We start from the raw sequence: 16,282 nt of genomic DNA, 5'->3' as shown, positions 1-16,282 counted from the left end.
GATGTGGACTGAAAAATCCTTCTGGTGAGGTTGAGTGAGAAGCTTCCAGCCATACCTGCTTGGATTCTTGGCATGGGCTGTGCCTGAGCATACTCAGGGTGGTTTGAATCCAGCACCTGCTGGTGGGTTGTCCACAAAGCTGAATGAATCACAAATGAAACAAATTCATCCCTGCCCCTTAGTCCATGCTCAGGATGTGCCTGCAAAAATCAACCAGAGCCCAGGCACCAGAGAAGAGATGGACCAAACTCTGCCTTTGAGCAATGATGCTGCTCTGAGTGCTGGGTCTGGCTGAGCAGAGATCCTGGCTCTAAGATGGATTACACCCACTGGGCTGGCTTTAACATGTGTCCCTATGAGATAGGGTGGGCTTGGAGGTAAGTGGATTGTGGTAGAAAGGGCTGTATGTCGTGTGTTTAAAGCTGATGTCTTCAGGGCTGCATCATGACTTTTGTTTTATTCTGGCTTGACTTCTGATCTGGAAGAGGCTCAGCAGAAATTGAGGTCATTGCAAATGTGTCAGTGCCACTTCTCTTTCTGTAAAGCACTGGCTGCTTTACAAGTGAGCCCGAGCCACCAGCTGGGAGGCCTGAAAAGACAGAGAAGTTCTTCTCTGGCAGGCAAAGGAGAGGCTGTCCTTGGAGGAGCTGGTGTCCAAGTGTGTGGGGGGTGCACACAGCACTGTCCCCTCTGTGTTTATGTGATTGGTTTTATGCTGTAACACTGATTGTGGCTTGTCATTTTCCATCCTTTCTTGGAAATTATAGAGGAGTGAAAGGGAGATGGGTTTCAGCTGTTGACGCTTACAGGAGCATTCAGCAGCTTTGCTGGATCAAAGGAGCAACGTGGTGTTTTTTCTCTGCGGAGGTCTCAGAAATAGCCAGGCATGAAGCACTGTGTGGTTTCAGGCTCAGCGAGAGGGCAGGCAGAAAGCAGTGCCAGCCCCCCGTCATCCCCCGGCTGCTGGAGCTCTTCAAGGAAGTTGTACATCTGGTGCTTGCCCATTTAGTCCTTTCAAGAGGCTCATTGAGAGCAAGGTTTGTAAGGAAGAGCCAGAAATAAACAGCTCATTATCCCATTTGTGGGACAAGAGGAACACGAGAAGAGAATTGTTAAAGATGGGACAATCGGTGAATAAAAGCCTGATTTTTAGCAAGGCTGACGTTTTGCTGTATCTGTTAGGAGGCTGTCGTATGTTACAACATGGGTTTCTCCACAGCATGTGGAGGAAAGGAAAATCTTTGAGTCTACAATATAGCAGCTAAAACTATGGCCAGATACCACAGCTCAACTCCCCTTCTTTTCATGTTAACCATGGTGACCATCAGCTTTTGAATCCCCGCACACCTACCTTCCTTGGCCACACATCCCCTCTTGGTGCAGAGGAGTGCAGGGTGCTGACCACAGCAGCAGGGTGCTGAGGACAGGAACACAAACCCATGGAAAGTATCCAGCACATGAAAGCCAAGCTCCCTGCCACTGCTGCAATAAGGACTGGTCGATATCATGTGGGTTAATATTGAACCCGGATTGCTGTCCGGGTGGTGTGACAGGAGCAAACATGCCAAGAGTCACCGCAGTGCAATGGACTGTGTGATGGCCAGTGGACGAACATGTGGGGCCATGGCAGTGTCCAGGACTATAGGAGACCTTGCCATGGGGAGAAGCAGGGGTCACACTAAGTCGCTCCTGTCTCCATGGTGTCAGAATAGTCTTTTTATGCACTGTGAATATCGCCAGGGCTCCCACAAGCCTCTTTAGAGTCCTTGGGTTTTCTTACTAATGCAGAAAGCAATGGCACCATGTTGGTGTCAGTAAGAAGGGAGATGTCAAAGGGTCTGAGGCCATGTTTGGGCATGGCCTGGAAAAGGAGGTTCCCTTTGACCACTCTGGACCCTGCACAAATACAGATCATTAACCCTGGAAGCATCAGGGGGGCTATAAACCATCTCTGTGCCTGTAGCCCAGCGCATTGAAGAAACCATTGAAAGCCATTAATGCGACTTAACAATGGGGTGTAAGAGCTTTTTCTGAGACAATTCCTATTAAGGTTATTATCTGAAATGGGGGGGGGGAGTAACAATTCTGTGAAACAGGTGAAATTAGGAGAGGCGTTGATACCAACCCAGTCTGCTGCTGCTGTGATTTTGCGCTTGTTTTAGCACATCTGCTGCACAAGGGCAGTGGGGAGCATTCATCACTCCCCCTTTCAGTACTATGAGATGTTTTCCCTGCCTTGGGCAGGCAAGAGCTGTGTAGCTCAAACTTGGGCAATCTTCTCCCTTTGTCTTAGAAAATGCAGCCTCACCTGCAGCACTCTTGCGTGGTTTGCTTGCCCACAATGCTAAAACCCTTTAAATGTTGCCAGGAAACATGATCTGAGCGCCTTCCCCTCTGCTTTATCCCTCCTGGGTGTCATTTCAGTGATACAGACATTAAAAAACCAGCCTCTGCAAGTATATCCTCTACCATAGCATTTGGTCCAAAGGGCTGTGGAAGTGTAAAAGCACCACTTTAATACATTCAATTTGTATACAGGTATGTGACAGTGAGTGTTCAGAATCACCCCACCTGCAGCTCTGAGCCGTGGCAGCAATTTTAGGTGGGATGTGGACTACTTATCAACTATGATTTGCTGAGATCTGTGGATTCAGGCAATGGTGTGCTTGTGTTTCTTCAAGGCTGAGTGTGCCAAAGGCAGGAGAGCAAACCCTGGCGCAGGAGACTGATGCGTATGTGGGGTCCTTGGCTGCTTGTTATCTCCCCTCATCCATGAGGGTCTGCTGGTGGGCTCAGAGGACATGGGGAAGGGAACCAAGCTGGGCTGCATGAAGGAGACTCATGGCCCTTCCCAGTGTGATGGGGGCAAAGAAGGCCATGTCCCAACCCATCCCTGCAGCTGCCCACCAGCATAGTCTGCTCATAGGTGTAAGGGATTTATCCTGCTCTCTGGTAGAAAGCAGCTGGTCCCACGTGTGCGTCTGCGGGAGGATGCTGAGCTGCCTACAGTGAAACAACAGAAGTCATCATGTGCGATGCCCAAGAACAAACAATGTTTGGGATAAAAGGGAAATGGGAACCCATCCTTAAGCACCGTGGCTGGGGAGCGTTGGTGCTGGCTGACCTCCCAGTGAGCCCCATGCCCCAGCCCTGGTCAGCAAAACCACTAACCCAGGCAGTGGGACCCTGGCAGAACTCCCATCGGCTCAGGGGCAAGCACACGTTGTGTCGCCACAGGACCTCATCCTTCTCCCCACTGAGTCTGTGATCCTGAGGATAAGAGACCCCTTTCAACCTAGGTAAGTGTTTCCCGGCCAGTCTGTCTCCTCCAGCCCCTTATCTCCTGGGCCCTAAAGAGGAGGTGCAGGAGGAAAAGATAAATGGAGATGGGAGGAAGAGGCACAAGGGAAAGTACATCCGCACAGCCAGAAACCTGGGTTAGGGAGCCGGGAGCAGGAGCTGGGTTAGGGGGGACAGTAGCAATTCCTTAGCTCTCCCAATTATACCCCTCAATAAAAGGGATGAAGCCAGCAAAAGCAAGACTGGACAGGGTAAGGAGGAGCAGGTCTGGTTCAGTATCACTGCTGTTGTAGAAACAGCCAGGGGCTCCCTTGCAGTCCCCTGTGAAGCCCATAGAGCTTGGGCCTGAGGCAGGAGAAAGGAGTTACGGAGTTGACACACTGTATTAACTTTTCCTCCTGTAAAATCTCTCCTTTCAGCAGTTTCTCAAGACATTCGGAGCTGGGCATCTTATTGACATCTCAATCCAGGGAGGAACCTGCCCAAGGGTTAAAGTCTGAGCAACCAACAAGCAAGACAACTCCTCCTTCTCTGTCATGTGAGCTTGGCCGTGGCTGAAGGCCAGGCTTCACAGGAGACGGATGCTCTCAGGGCAGGCTGGGATGCGCAATGGACCTCATGCCAAACTTTTCTCTTGTCACTTGGCTGCTGCTCATCCTTTTCTTTAACCTCCTGGTCGTGTGAGTAGAGACTGGTCCCTCAGTGTGACTGGGAGGAGGAGAACCCTGTACCTGCACCTGGGGAGGGACTGGGGTCATCACCCTCTGTATGAAGTGCCCAAGTACATGATTAGTGTTAAAACCTCATCGTCAGTCTTCCAGGGCAGAGCCAAAGGCTGGTAAAGGGGGGCTCCAGGGCTCCCTGTGCCTTCCCGTTGCCACCTGGAAGGGAAGAAGGAAGATGGGTTGGGGGGGAGGCAACTAAAGCAGAACTTCGTGATCTGTTTGGTGTTCTCATCAGATCCAAAAGGAGAAGGGACTTCCGTGTTCTTAACCACATCAAGCTCCGGCTGGCAGCAAAGGGGACAGGGTGTCCTTGGGTTCTGCAAGCTGGGAGCAGGGCAGCGGGTGATGTCTGTGTCTGCCTGCGTGCTTGTGCCAGCAGAAGCCCTTGTTTAAATAGTAATGTTGGCAAAATTGCCCTTTTGCTTATGTTGCTCAGGGGAGCTGTAGTGAGCTATACAGGCAAAAAAGTTCATTTTGTTGTTGTAATTTGTGTCCCTCCTCGGCTGCTGGGCTGCTGTGGCCCTACCACCTGAGCATCACAGTTGGTCTTTGCAAAGACAAACACAAGGGCAGGTCTCAGCTTGAGAACTTAATCCCTCTGAGATCCCTCCTCAGTCACCTGAGTCACTGGTGTCTGATCTGGGGAACAAAATGAGGCCCCTGGATAAAGCCCTGATGTGCCCAGGTACGCTGTGCTTGCCTAAGCTGGGCTGCAGCTCCGCTCAGCCCTTGTCTTCTATCACAATGTACCCCCACTTATCTTGCACCCCACATGATCCTACATTTATTGCAGGACTGTCCTCAGCTGGTCCCTAACTCCATCTTTCTCTGGGCAACACAAACCAGTTATTAAAGCTATTCCCTGTGCTCAGGCTGAAGAATATTCTCTTTTCATTGCATAAATGCATCTCACATGCTCTTTGCTTGGCAGCTATGGCGTATGGCCTCTCCAGACCTTCAAGGAGATGGGTGTTCCTGGGCCATGGCCACTTCCATTTTGGGGAACTTTCTTGGAGTACCGGCATGTGAGTACCAGCAGCTGCTGCTGCTCCGAAGCTGTCTTAGATGCTTATTTGTAGCTGGTGCTCTTTTACCGCATCTCTTTCCTCTGCCCTTGATGCAGTGAGATGGAAACGATGCTTTCAGGTAGGGAGCAATTTGAGCACACAGAGAACGCACAAATTCAGGTTGACCTGAATGAGGCGTGCTGTATTTTTCATCTACTTTGTAATTTCAGCTGTTAGTTTCTCCCTGGGTTTGTACCTGCTCCCCAGCAGCTGGAATTCTGTTGGAAACAAAGAAAGAAAAACATTGGAGAGATGCTTGAGACTGCTAATCCCTGAGAACTGCATGTGCTTTGTGTCATCCCCATGGGGGGGACTGAATTAGCCCCAGCAATGCCCACTAAAGCCACTTGCTGATGGGCCAGCCTGAGACTTAGCCAGACAAATAGGTTTCTAAATAAAACTCTAATCTTACAAAGTCCCCACACCTTACCAAGTAAGTAGGTCGTAGATGGTCCCAGGTAGCTGACTGTAAATGCACACCAAAATATATTAGCTTCAATGAAAGAGGTTGTGGTTGCTGGGTTTACAGCACGCAGGTAATCTCTTACTAATGGTTTAATGCATGGTGAATGTTGTGTCCCATAAGTTTCATCCTTACCTGTAGCATCAGTTAAAACCTTAATGGAAACAAAGCAAACCAAAAAAGCCATCACCAAGCCAGGTCTGTAACTGTGGGTGCAGTTCTCGTGAGAATAAGGCAGTGACAGCACTAACTTGTTGAGATGAAGGTGATAGGACCCCATGGTATCTAGTTGTGCCTGCTAACTGTTCACACTGAAACTGTGTACCCTGTGGTACCTTGTTTTCATTGCAATTGTAGCTCAGGATGGCTAGCGGAAGTTGAAAGTGCTTTTTCTCCCCTCCCTCTATGATCTCTTTTTCCTTCCTACACAAATGTGCCCTATGTCTATATGATGCTTAAGAGGTACCCCAACCTCTGCCGCTTACACCGGGGTTGCGGGATGCATAAGGCACTGCCAGCTGTGCCCTGCTTTAGTCGCTCCTCGCTGGCAAACTGTTCATTGCTTCTTTTGCAGGGAGTCCTGGAGTTTGATCAGAAGTGCTTTGAAAAGTATGGCAAAATCTGGGGGTGAGTTTCCTTTTGCAGAACAAAACTGCCCATTTGGGGGTGCTCAATGGCCCTGAAATACAATGGAAAGAGGTACATTGCCTCCATGCCTCAGCACTGTAATCCTGCACTGAATGAAAATACAGGTTCACCACAGGCAAAATCTCCAGCCACCTCTCCAAGGCTTCTCTCCTGCTGGGATTTCAGCAGGGTGCAGGGCTTGGATAACGGTGACCAGTTCAGGGAATCATTTGCTTGCCTCAGCTTTGAATACACCCTCCACTGCTCGGTGTCACACTGAGCCTCACGCCTTTGAAGCTGCTTTTCTGGCTGTCTTGAGCAGAAAGCAAACCGCAGGCTGCCACAGTGGTTTTCATCTTGCTCCCTGCTTCTCCCACAGCCTTGTAGCTGCCTTTCAACCATGAGCTACCTTTCAACTAGCTAAGGTAGCTACCATGAGCTACCTTTCAACCTGCCTCCCTGCTCCCTGCACAGCGCTGGTTTTGTGCAGGAGCCTCTTACCTTGTTTCTACTGAGACCCTCTCAAGCTGAAGCTAAACTGTTGTGCAAAAACAGACCCTGGGAGGCTTCATGACATCCAGTGCATTCTTTGGAAGGATTAAATGTTCTCAAGCCTCTTGAAGACAGCAGCTCCCCTCAGCTGCCGACCAAAGCTCCCTGCTCTTTAGCCCGCACCGTGGCTTTTAAGTTTCTCTGACTCTGTTGTTTGGCAAACGGAGGAGACAGATGAGCTTTTCCCCTCTCATTGCCTCCTAGTGCCAGGCAGGGAAATCTCTTTACCCTGCACGTAGACTCTTAGGTGTGGGTTTATTGACTCCAGTTGTGGAAACAGCTCACACAGCCCAAGTGCAGGGCATCAGTGTTATGGCAAAAGCTGCCTTTTATCTAAACCCACACTGCTTTGGCAACTCAGACAACTGCTAGAAGTGCTCCTGCTGCCTGGGTTTGGCACTTTCTTTCCCTTTCTCCTCTTTTACTACATGATAAACCAGTTTCAGCATCATCCCTTTGGCTGTTTAGTCAGAGAGGACTCAGCTGACTCAAACGCTTCGGGCTGCAGCAGTTGATGTGCGTGGCTCTGGCCACAGAGTAGGCTGCTTATGCTTTAACTGACCGTGAGCAATGGTCTGACTGTGTGTTTCTCTTGGCTTAGGATTTCTGATGGCAGGCAGCCTGTGCTGGCCGTTTTGGACCCCATCCTCCTCAAAAACATCCTGGTGAAAGAGTGCTACACTCTTTTCACTAATCGCTGGATAGGTATTTAGCCCCGTGCTTTGCTCTCCAGCACAGAGTGCTTGCAGCAAGAAAGGAAGTGTTCTTTGAGCCCTTCAGCAAGTAGTTGCTGTGTATTGATGGTATCAGCAATAAAACCCTGTTTGGAAGGTGTAGAGGCCACTCTGGTTGGGACACTGGGACATCAGCCTGGATGTACCCTAAAGCTTATGTCACTTATGACTCTTAACACTTACGTTAGCTGGTTGAGGTAGAGCTGATGTGACTTCAGGGGCTAAGTCACAGCTGTTGGTGGGTCTCTTTTGGTTTATGTTTCTATGGTGTAGAAGGGGGCTGGAAATCTTCACCCATCTCCTTTTATAACCATGTCCCTTTTGATGTAACATTCCTCCTGCGCAGAACTTTGGCTTCAGTGGGATCCTGGGGTCAGCCATCAGCATGGCTGAAGATGAGAGGCGGAAAAGATTCGTACTGTGCTGTCTCCAACCTTCATCAGTGGAAAGCTGAAGGAGGTAAAGTAGAGGCCACTGGTACTTTGCAACAGCTGGCGGAGGACTGGGCCATTTCTGAGTACAGCCCTTCCCTTCAAATGGGGGAAATGCCCAGCCTTCTTTGATGGAGGTAGCAGAGTCAAGAAGTGCCTTCTGCTTTGGTTTGCAATTCAGATGTCCCCTATCATTAATCACTACGGTGAAAAACTAGTGAAAAACATTGAGAAGAAAGTGGCCAAGGGTGAGATCATGACCATAAAGGAGTGAGTAAAACTGTGTGGGGCTGGCAGGAAAGTTTGTGTTCAGTGTGGGGAAAGGGCCGTTTTGGAGAGCCTTTTCCATGCTGCAGCAATAGACCCCTTGTCAGCTATGAAGACAAACCCCATCGTGGTCATGGGCATGGTATGTTCCTCAGCTTGCTGTGCTCTGCTCTGCTCAAATGGGGTAGCTGTGCTCTCTTCCCCATTTCATTTCACTGTGGATGCATCCTGAGGAAGGAGCAGCACTGATTCCAGAACTTGTGGTAGTTTTGGATGTCATAGAATCATAGAATAGTTAGAGTTGGAAAACACCTTAAGATCATCCAGTTCCAACCCACTGCCATGGGCAGGGACACCTCACACTAAACCATGGCACCCAAGGCTCTGTCCAGCCTGGCCTTGAACGCTGTCAGGGATGGAGCATTCACAGCTTCCTTGGGCAACCCATCCCAGTGCCTCACCACCCTTACAGTAAAGAACTTCTTCCTTATATCCAATCTAAACTTCCCCTGTTTAAGTTTTAACCCGTTACCCCTTGTCCTATCACTACAGTCCCTAATGAAGAGTCCCTCCCCAGCATCCCTATAGCCCCACTTCAGACACTGGAAGGCTGCTCTGAGGTCTCCATGCAGCCTTCTCTTCTTCAGGCTGAACAGCCCCAACTTTCTCAGCCTGTCTTTATATCAACTCTATTTTATTACATCCCATTTCCTGTGATAAATCCTGAGGTCTGTTTGTACAGCAAAAAGCAAACAGGGTGAGTATCTCCTTACTCCCATTTTTTGTCTTCTCAAGGCCAGCTCCATTGGCTGTATTTCATAATGCACACAAAGCACATATGCTGTGTGTGCCTTCATCTCTGAGCTCTTCCCTGTCCCTCATCCTAGGTAAACTGTTAGATTTAGAAAGTAATGGCTCAGCCAAGGCATAGTCCCAGCCCATCAATCTCAATCGAAGCAGGCTGCTTGTAAACTTTGAGGTGCCAAGGCAGGATATTTGCATGATGTCCTGCACCACAGGCTGCATCCTGGCAGTGCTTGGACACTACTCCAGGACCAGTGTTAAATCCTGAGTTGTCCTTGCTAGCACTGCCACAATATGCTCAGGGCTACTAAGCTCTCGGCAGCACAAAGCCCACCTCATGGTTTAGAGCAGCTGCTGGACATCTCTTCATCTCTAACTTTCCCTGGAATATGTCCCAGAAGATAGCAGAGACTTTCTTGGGCTGCACATACCTTGATTCTGCTCTTGAAGAGAGCAACGTAACACTGCTGGTCTCGACAGCAGTTTTCTGGCTGTACAACAGATCCACCCCTTTGTGGTACCAGAAGGTTAGCTGGATGTTTCCTGTTTCCTTTACCAACTGTTAAGTATATGAATAACACTGCTTAGATTGACAAGTGGGATCCTGAATGACCAAAATTGTAGTTTCCAGATTCTTGCATGTGCTTTTATGCATCTTTTCAGCCTTAAGTGATGAGGATATTCTGGCCCAGGCTCTTGTCATTGCTGGCTATGGGACCACCAGCTCCATGCTCAGGTATTTATCATACAACCTGGCCACCCACCCTGACTCCAGGATGAGATCAATACCTGCCCAACAAGGAAAAGGAAGGTGGAGAGAAGCTGGGGTTGTACCAAAAGGCAGGTTGGAAACAAGATAGAATGGAGGAGATGTTGGCTCTGAGGTTTCCCCTCCTCTGGACTGTAGTGTGTGGAGCAGAAGCATCACAGGGTTGTTGGGGTGGCAGCTGAAGTCCCATGTTCCCAACCATCCTGATTCCTCTCCCCAGGCTGCTCCCATGTATATACAATGCCATCACACAGATGGAGTACCTCAATATGGTGCTGAATGAATCCCTTGGGTGGTGAATGAATTGACAGGGTCTGCAAGAAGACCGTGGAGCACAACGGTGTGTGACTGTTCCAAAGCACATGGTGGTCATGATCCCAGCCTACATGCTGCATGGTGACCTAGCATACTGGCTGGAGCTGGAGGAGCTCAGGCCTGAGAGGTGATGGGATAGGCGGGGGGAATGCTGCATGCTCAACCTTAGCCCTGGGAGTGGAAATGGCAGGGAAAGTGGGGAATGCGTGATTATAACATTTAAATTAGGCATTTATCATTGTCTGACATCTAGTCCCAGCATTAGCATGAGGGGAGTTTTATGATCTACATCCATAAACTGTGCATGGAATTTAATTAACTGCATTGAAGGCAGCAACAGTGAGAGCAGCTCCCAGCAGCTGTAACACTGAGGGGTTTATGGCCAGATATTATAACAAGAGCCATTGGGTGACTGGCACGATGCCATGCAAATCAGCAGTGGAAGGGCAAAGATGGGCAGGAAATAAAACTTGATTTTTCAGCTCAAGTCATGAAATAATCCTTGCTTAGGAGTCTCTGACAGACCCTGTGAAATGAAGCAATAGCCCAAGGCAGACCTGGTGGCCACAAAGATGCTGAGGGCTGGTCCAGAGAGCACAGGACCACATCTGTACCCTTGCACCAGGAGCTGAAATACCCCTGGAAGCTAACCCCAGTGTGGGGATGTGGTGATCTCTGGGACAAAACATAGCAGTATCAGGCAGAAGTTGGGAAGGGAGATGGTTGCTGCTGAAATCACCTATGGACCCCTATGGTCACCTTGTGTTGAATGCAGAGGGAACCACCCAAATGGGAGTACTCTGTCAATGGGCATGTTACTGGGCATGGGTATCTGGGCAGGAGCCGTTTAGGGATCACTTGGCTTGCTGGGAGTTCATCAGAGGGATGTGCCGGTGTCTCAGCAGCGAGATACTTCGCTGCTGATTTAGCGTGGCTGAGGTTTGTACCTGAACCTCGTGCACTGGGAATGAAAAGCTTTCTGACATGAAAAATAACTGATCACTAAGAAGTATGACTGAAAATGCTCAGTGGCAAATTTCCCTGTGAAGCTGATTGTTCTTCCCTGTTTTTCATGATGAGGAATGGACCGGCTGGCATGTCTCAAAAGCAAGCCTGCCTTTAGTCATGCAGGGGGAGAACATCTTTGTGTTCACTCAGTGCTTTGATCTAAAGGGAAGGAAGACGCGAAGCTGCAGACCTGTGAGGCTTAGGGTTTGAAATCTGGGTTCAGTTTTTGGAGTTGAGAGGGAGTTCTGAGAAAAGAGTAGTTACAAAATCCATTAGCATATTCCACGTATTCCCTGTTCACCCGATGCACCGGGAGACGCGCAACCAGCTCCAAGCAGCAGGATAAAAGCAGAGGCACAAGGTGTCCACTGAGACAGAACTAAGGGACTTTGCTTGATTCTTCTAATATGCACAGAAACACAAAAAGCTTTTGCCTTCCCAGACCCCTCATCACTTCAGAACCGAAACCTTGCGCAACCACAGCTCTAACTTCTCTTTTTGTTGTTGTTGTAATCAGGTTCAGTAAAGAGAGCAGAGAGTCTATTGAGCCCTACACCTTCCTGCCCTTTGGGGCTGGCCCTAGGAACTGCATAGGAATGAGGTTTGCTCTCCTCATCATGAAAGTGGCTGTGGTTGCCCTGTTGCAAAACTTCTCATTCAGAACATGCAAAGACAGGCGGGTGAGGATATGGGATGATGTGTTTCATTATCTGCCCTTTAGTCCTGCTGAGATGATTCTCTACAGTTTCTTTTGCATCCATCTCAGGACAAACGGGGATCTGTCTCTCATGCACATTAAATCCCTCTCTTCCCCCCCGGGAGTTCAGAGGCTGCTAGCTTCAGAACCACTGAACCCTGTCTGCAGACTTGGGTTTTACTACTTCATGCAGAGATCAGGGAGGAAGATTTCACTGGGGATTAGAGAGGCGTACGGGAATAACTGCATTTAAATCTTCTCCTTCAATTTAAATGGTTCACCACGAGTTACTGATACATTTTTTTAAGCCTTTAGAGGAGCGAATTCAATGTTGGTGGAACACGTCAGGCTGAAATCCCTACAGTCCTTTGCTTCCCTTTGGGTGCACCTAAGCTGTGGGGTTCTCGTTCCCCAGGGGTGCACTGCCAGTCTGCCTTGACCATGCTTAGGAAGACCTTGCTGCAGAGAGCAGAAAGGGAATATCCTCCTCAAATAATGGCATATCCCTGTGGCTCAGAGGCAGGTAGCTCTATTTTTGGTGTTAGCTTCCAGCCCCGTCCTGGCTTGCTGCACTGGCTGCTGCAAAAGGCTGTGCCGTTAATACCCTTTCATTCACGAGGCGAGCTTGGGAAATCAGAGCAGAGGGGACAGCAAGTGTATTCAAAGGACATTTGTTGTAAGAAACAGAAGAATCCTCATTGAATTATTGCTTGGCACGGGTGCTCAGCTGGAATATCTGCACATTCAGATTGCAGCTCAACTAGTAACCTGGAGGTGAAAGACTGTAATAGTCCATTAACAATGCAGTGACCTATCCACCCTCCCCCAAGTCTAATGACATTTTCCTAGTCCTCTGCAATCCATAAAATTGATTCTTTTTATAACTGCCTTTAATTAAAAGGAGACAAGTTAAATATGTATTGTATTATTGGTGCCCATAGGTTTATGGGGGCTCTTTCAGCCCTTTTCTCTACAGATGTCGTGTACATGAGATCAGAGAGGGAGGGGGAAATTCATGCTGAAGCATGCCCATGGAATAGACACATACAGAAGCTGCAGCCTCCCCTCGCTCCTCATGGATGGCACATTGAGCTCTGACCCACACTACTTAAATTTCCTGAAACAAAGCTTACTGGGATGTGGGGACGTTAATGTAGCTTGTTGGGTTGGGGGTGTATCACCCTTGTCTTGATGGAGAGGAGAGCTGGGATTGAACTGGTGGAGGACACTTGGTAAAACACTCTTCCCTCCTCTGCAAGATGACTCCCTTGAACACCCGCTTTCAGTGTTCCTTTTACTGAGATTTCCAGCCTATCCCATGAGAGCCCATCGCTTTTTCCTTGGTACTCAGCCTGAGCAGCAATCTTAGTTTCATTCTTTCTGGAGAGCTTATTGCTCCTCCAGCTCCCATTACGATCTAGTTCCCCTTAGTGCTTACACACTTCAGCATTAACCACGTCACTGCGTGTCCCTCCTCAGCTGCAGCTCCCAGATGGATTTTGGCTGGGTTTCCTCTCTGTGTGTAGTATTTATCAGCGCACCAAGCTCTTAGGACCATGCCATGTTAAAGCCAGAATTCACTACGCAGTTTATTCAAGAGCTGAGGGCTATTAAACCCCAAATCATAGCTGCTTTGCGTGAGTAATAGTAATAGTCCTGCTATAAGTACACCTGTAAGTTAGGAAATGCACTGAAAACAAGAGGTGATCACGGTGTATGCGGGCTGCAGGGGTCCTGTCGGTGTCGTGAATGTCCTTTTTCCCAGCTTATATGGCTATTTTGGTTTTATCTCTTGCTCAAGATCCTGCTGGTTCTGGACACGAACGGTTTCACCCAGCCAAAGAAATCCATCGTCCTGAAGCTGGTCCCCAGAGCCCATGCTGATGTGGAGGAGCGAAGGAAGCAGAATGGATCAGAGGCTCTTGTTTGTTGGTGCCTCCTCTAAACGTTGAGTTGAGGCCCAGATTGATGTGTGCGCTGTAGAAGAGTCAGTGGTGCAACCCCCCTGTTTCTGCAACCCCCCCGTTTCACCACAGGGCGTTAGGGATTTGGCTCAGCATAATTACTTGAGCATTATTCTAATGAATATGAGCCCCCGATCCTGCTGTCCCGGATCACAATAGGCATCTTGCAAGACCATTTGCACTCAAGTTATTTGGGCATATTTTTTTCTCTCCCTCTGAAGAGGCACTTTTCTAAGCAATTTGATTCCAGACACTGTCAGTCTCTTCTGGCAGTGTAATTTAAATCAAGATAGTGAGAGCAAATTGCACATAGTTAAGTAATGCTACCATTGCTCCTGTTCCTACTGCCTGCTGGGTGACTCTGTGTGTCTTCTGGTTTTATTCTCTCGGGAATGCAGAGTTGTCCCGGGCTATTTCCTCAGCTGTGTGCTCTGACCCTGACAAGCGTTGGAATGGTCGCATCCTTGCAGGAGTGAACACCCGCAGCAGATTTCCTGATGCTGATTTATTTAGATTTTCTTGTGATTTTAGATGGCTTCGGCATGGTTCAGAGCACAGATGAGGAGCCGAGTGACAAGCAGTTACTCCTAATGACTGGAGATCTGCAAGAGTGGGACAGAAGTGCCCCACGTGCGTTTCCTGATTGTTTGCTTATTTTACCACAGGCATGCAGCCATTTCCCTTAGATAGATTTCTCAACACAGGCACCATCTATACTGCTACGTAACACCTTTTAGTCTTTGATTTATATTAGGCCAGCGTAAGACCAACTTAACTGAATTAATAACGATGCAGGATACAGCACTGAGAGCCTTCAGATGCCCTGGAGAACCCCAGTCTGGAAGAAACATCCTGCCTTTGGCTATTGAGACCTGCAAATTCTTGCTTGACATAGATTCTAGAATATCTCTGTGCCAGCTTATCATATTATTCCCCCAGAAACTGCTACTGGAGGCCTACCTGCATTAAAGAGCTCACCTAGATCTTCTGTAACCAATTGATGCCAGCCTTCTGCTCTTTCATCCGTATACATATGAATCTATCTGTCGGTCTCATAAGCCAATGGCTCGATAATGATGTGGCCCCACCACCTCTGCCAGCTGGGCCTCTTCACTCCTTTGATGAGATCCTTAAAGGGTCCTCAAAATCAGCACCACAGAGTGGAGATAAAAGTTCTCATTTTGCAATTCATTCTTCCACTGTCACCCTGCAGCACCACAAGTTACTGAGTGTGTGGTCTTGCCAGTCTCAGCCCTCTGTCTTTCTGTGAAAGCGGAGGGGTTTGAGCCCCGCATCTGCTCCATGCTGCAGAACCCTGTCCTGCAGGACTCAAAGGGCTCTCCATGCTCACTCCTAAACACCTCATGTGCCTGCTTTGCTTCCTTCCACAGGAGGATATCTTCTGCTTCCAAGCTGTCACGTTTCAGCACTGGGTGAAATGCTTGCATGCGCATATACATCCAACCCAGTCAGTACCGTACAGAATGCTGCCTGGATTCCTGGGGGACGAAACCTAGTTTTAACCCGAACGAATCTCTGTGTGTATCATCAGTACTAAGAGATTCTTCTGGAGATGCAGAGTTTAAGGTGCAACAGTCCAAAATAAATGGCAAAGTAGAGTCATGAATAGCGTGAAGTGGTTCCTCTTGCAAAAATGGGCTTAGGAACTTTATTCACTACTTAGCAGTTTTTGTATTTCTTTTATAGTCTTTTATATATAGATATATTATACATACAGTATTAGACATTGATTTTATACTTCCTTTCTATATTCTTTAGGAACTGAGCAGAAAACTGCAGAGGCACGATAACCTTCCTGCAGCAGATTGAGTCCCCCAGTGAAAGACACCCTTGGCTGGAAGTGCAGGGGGAGAGTGAGGCTGCTTCCCTAGAGAGTCACCGAGGAGCTGGGGGAGAGGGTCAGAAAATTCCCAGCAGCTCCGGCAGCCGCAGCTTCCCCTTGTGCCTCCCTAACCTGCTGCAGTGCAGCTCCCTTCTGCCCCCGACGTATAAAACTGACAATTCATCTTGATGTTCAGCGGTTACTGTCCCCTTTCTAAAGCCAGGGCGCTGTGTTTGACTGTGATGGCACATCTCGGGGGAGAGCAGCAATAGATAGAAGCAGTCAGACCCCTGGAGAACAAACAGCCCAAAAGTGCCTGCGCTGTCACAGCAGTTCATGGAAAGGGGCATGGAAAATCCTCACGTCTCTGCCTTGAGAGGTGACCGAGGAGATGAGGCTGATCAAGCCACGCACAGTGTCACAGGTCAGGGATGAATTAATACCCCTGCTGGAGCAAAGGCCGTAGCTTGCCCCGTGACAGCGAAGGAAGCGTTTTGCCTCCTCACTCCACGCCTGTGCTGGAATTAATCACTCGCACACAAATGTCAACATTAGGGAAAACATCCTTCAGGATAATCTTTCTCACAAAGCTGCTTAACATTTCTGTTATACACAGTTCACTCGCAGGTGTCAAAGGATTTCAGCCTCTCTCATCTCTCTTCAAAAGCATCTTCATCCGCTGGCACCCCATGCTGATGAAGCGAGTGGTGAATGCA

The 16,282-nt window shown here is 48.7% G+C and overlaps 1 pseudogene; it reads left to right on the top strand.

Annotated features, from left to right (window-relative positions):
* Positions 1 to 3,909: 3,909 nt before the first annotated feature.
* On the top strand, positions 3,910 to 13,704 carry LOC130603189 (cytochrome P450 3A29-like; annotated as a pseudogene).
* Positions 13,705 to 16,282: the final 2,578 nt, after the last annotated feature.

Source organism: Pezoporus wallicus, unplaced genomic scaffold, assembly GCF_028554395.1.
Source record: "Pezoporus wallicus isolate ANWC-B61680 ecotype Strahan unplaced genomic scaffold, APGP_CSIRO_Pwel_v1 scaffold_7392, whole genome shotgun sequence".
NCBI classification, from domain to species: domain Eukaryota; kingdom Metazoa; phylum Chordata; class Aves; order Psittaciformes; family Psittacidae; genus Pezoporus; species Pezoporus wallicus.
Note: the sequence above shows the minus strand (reverse complement) of the source record. Positions and strands in the feature narration are given on the sequence as shown.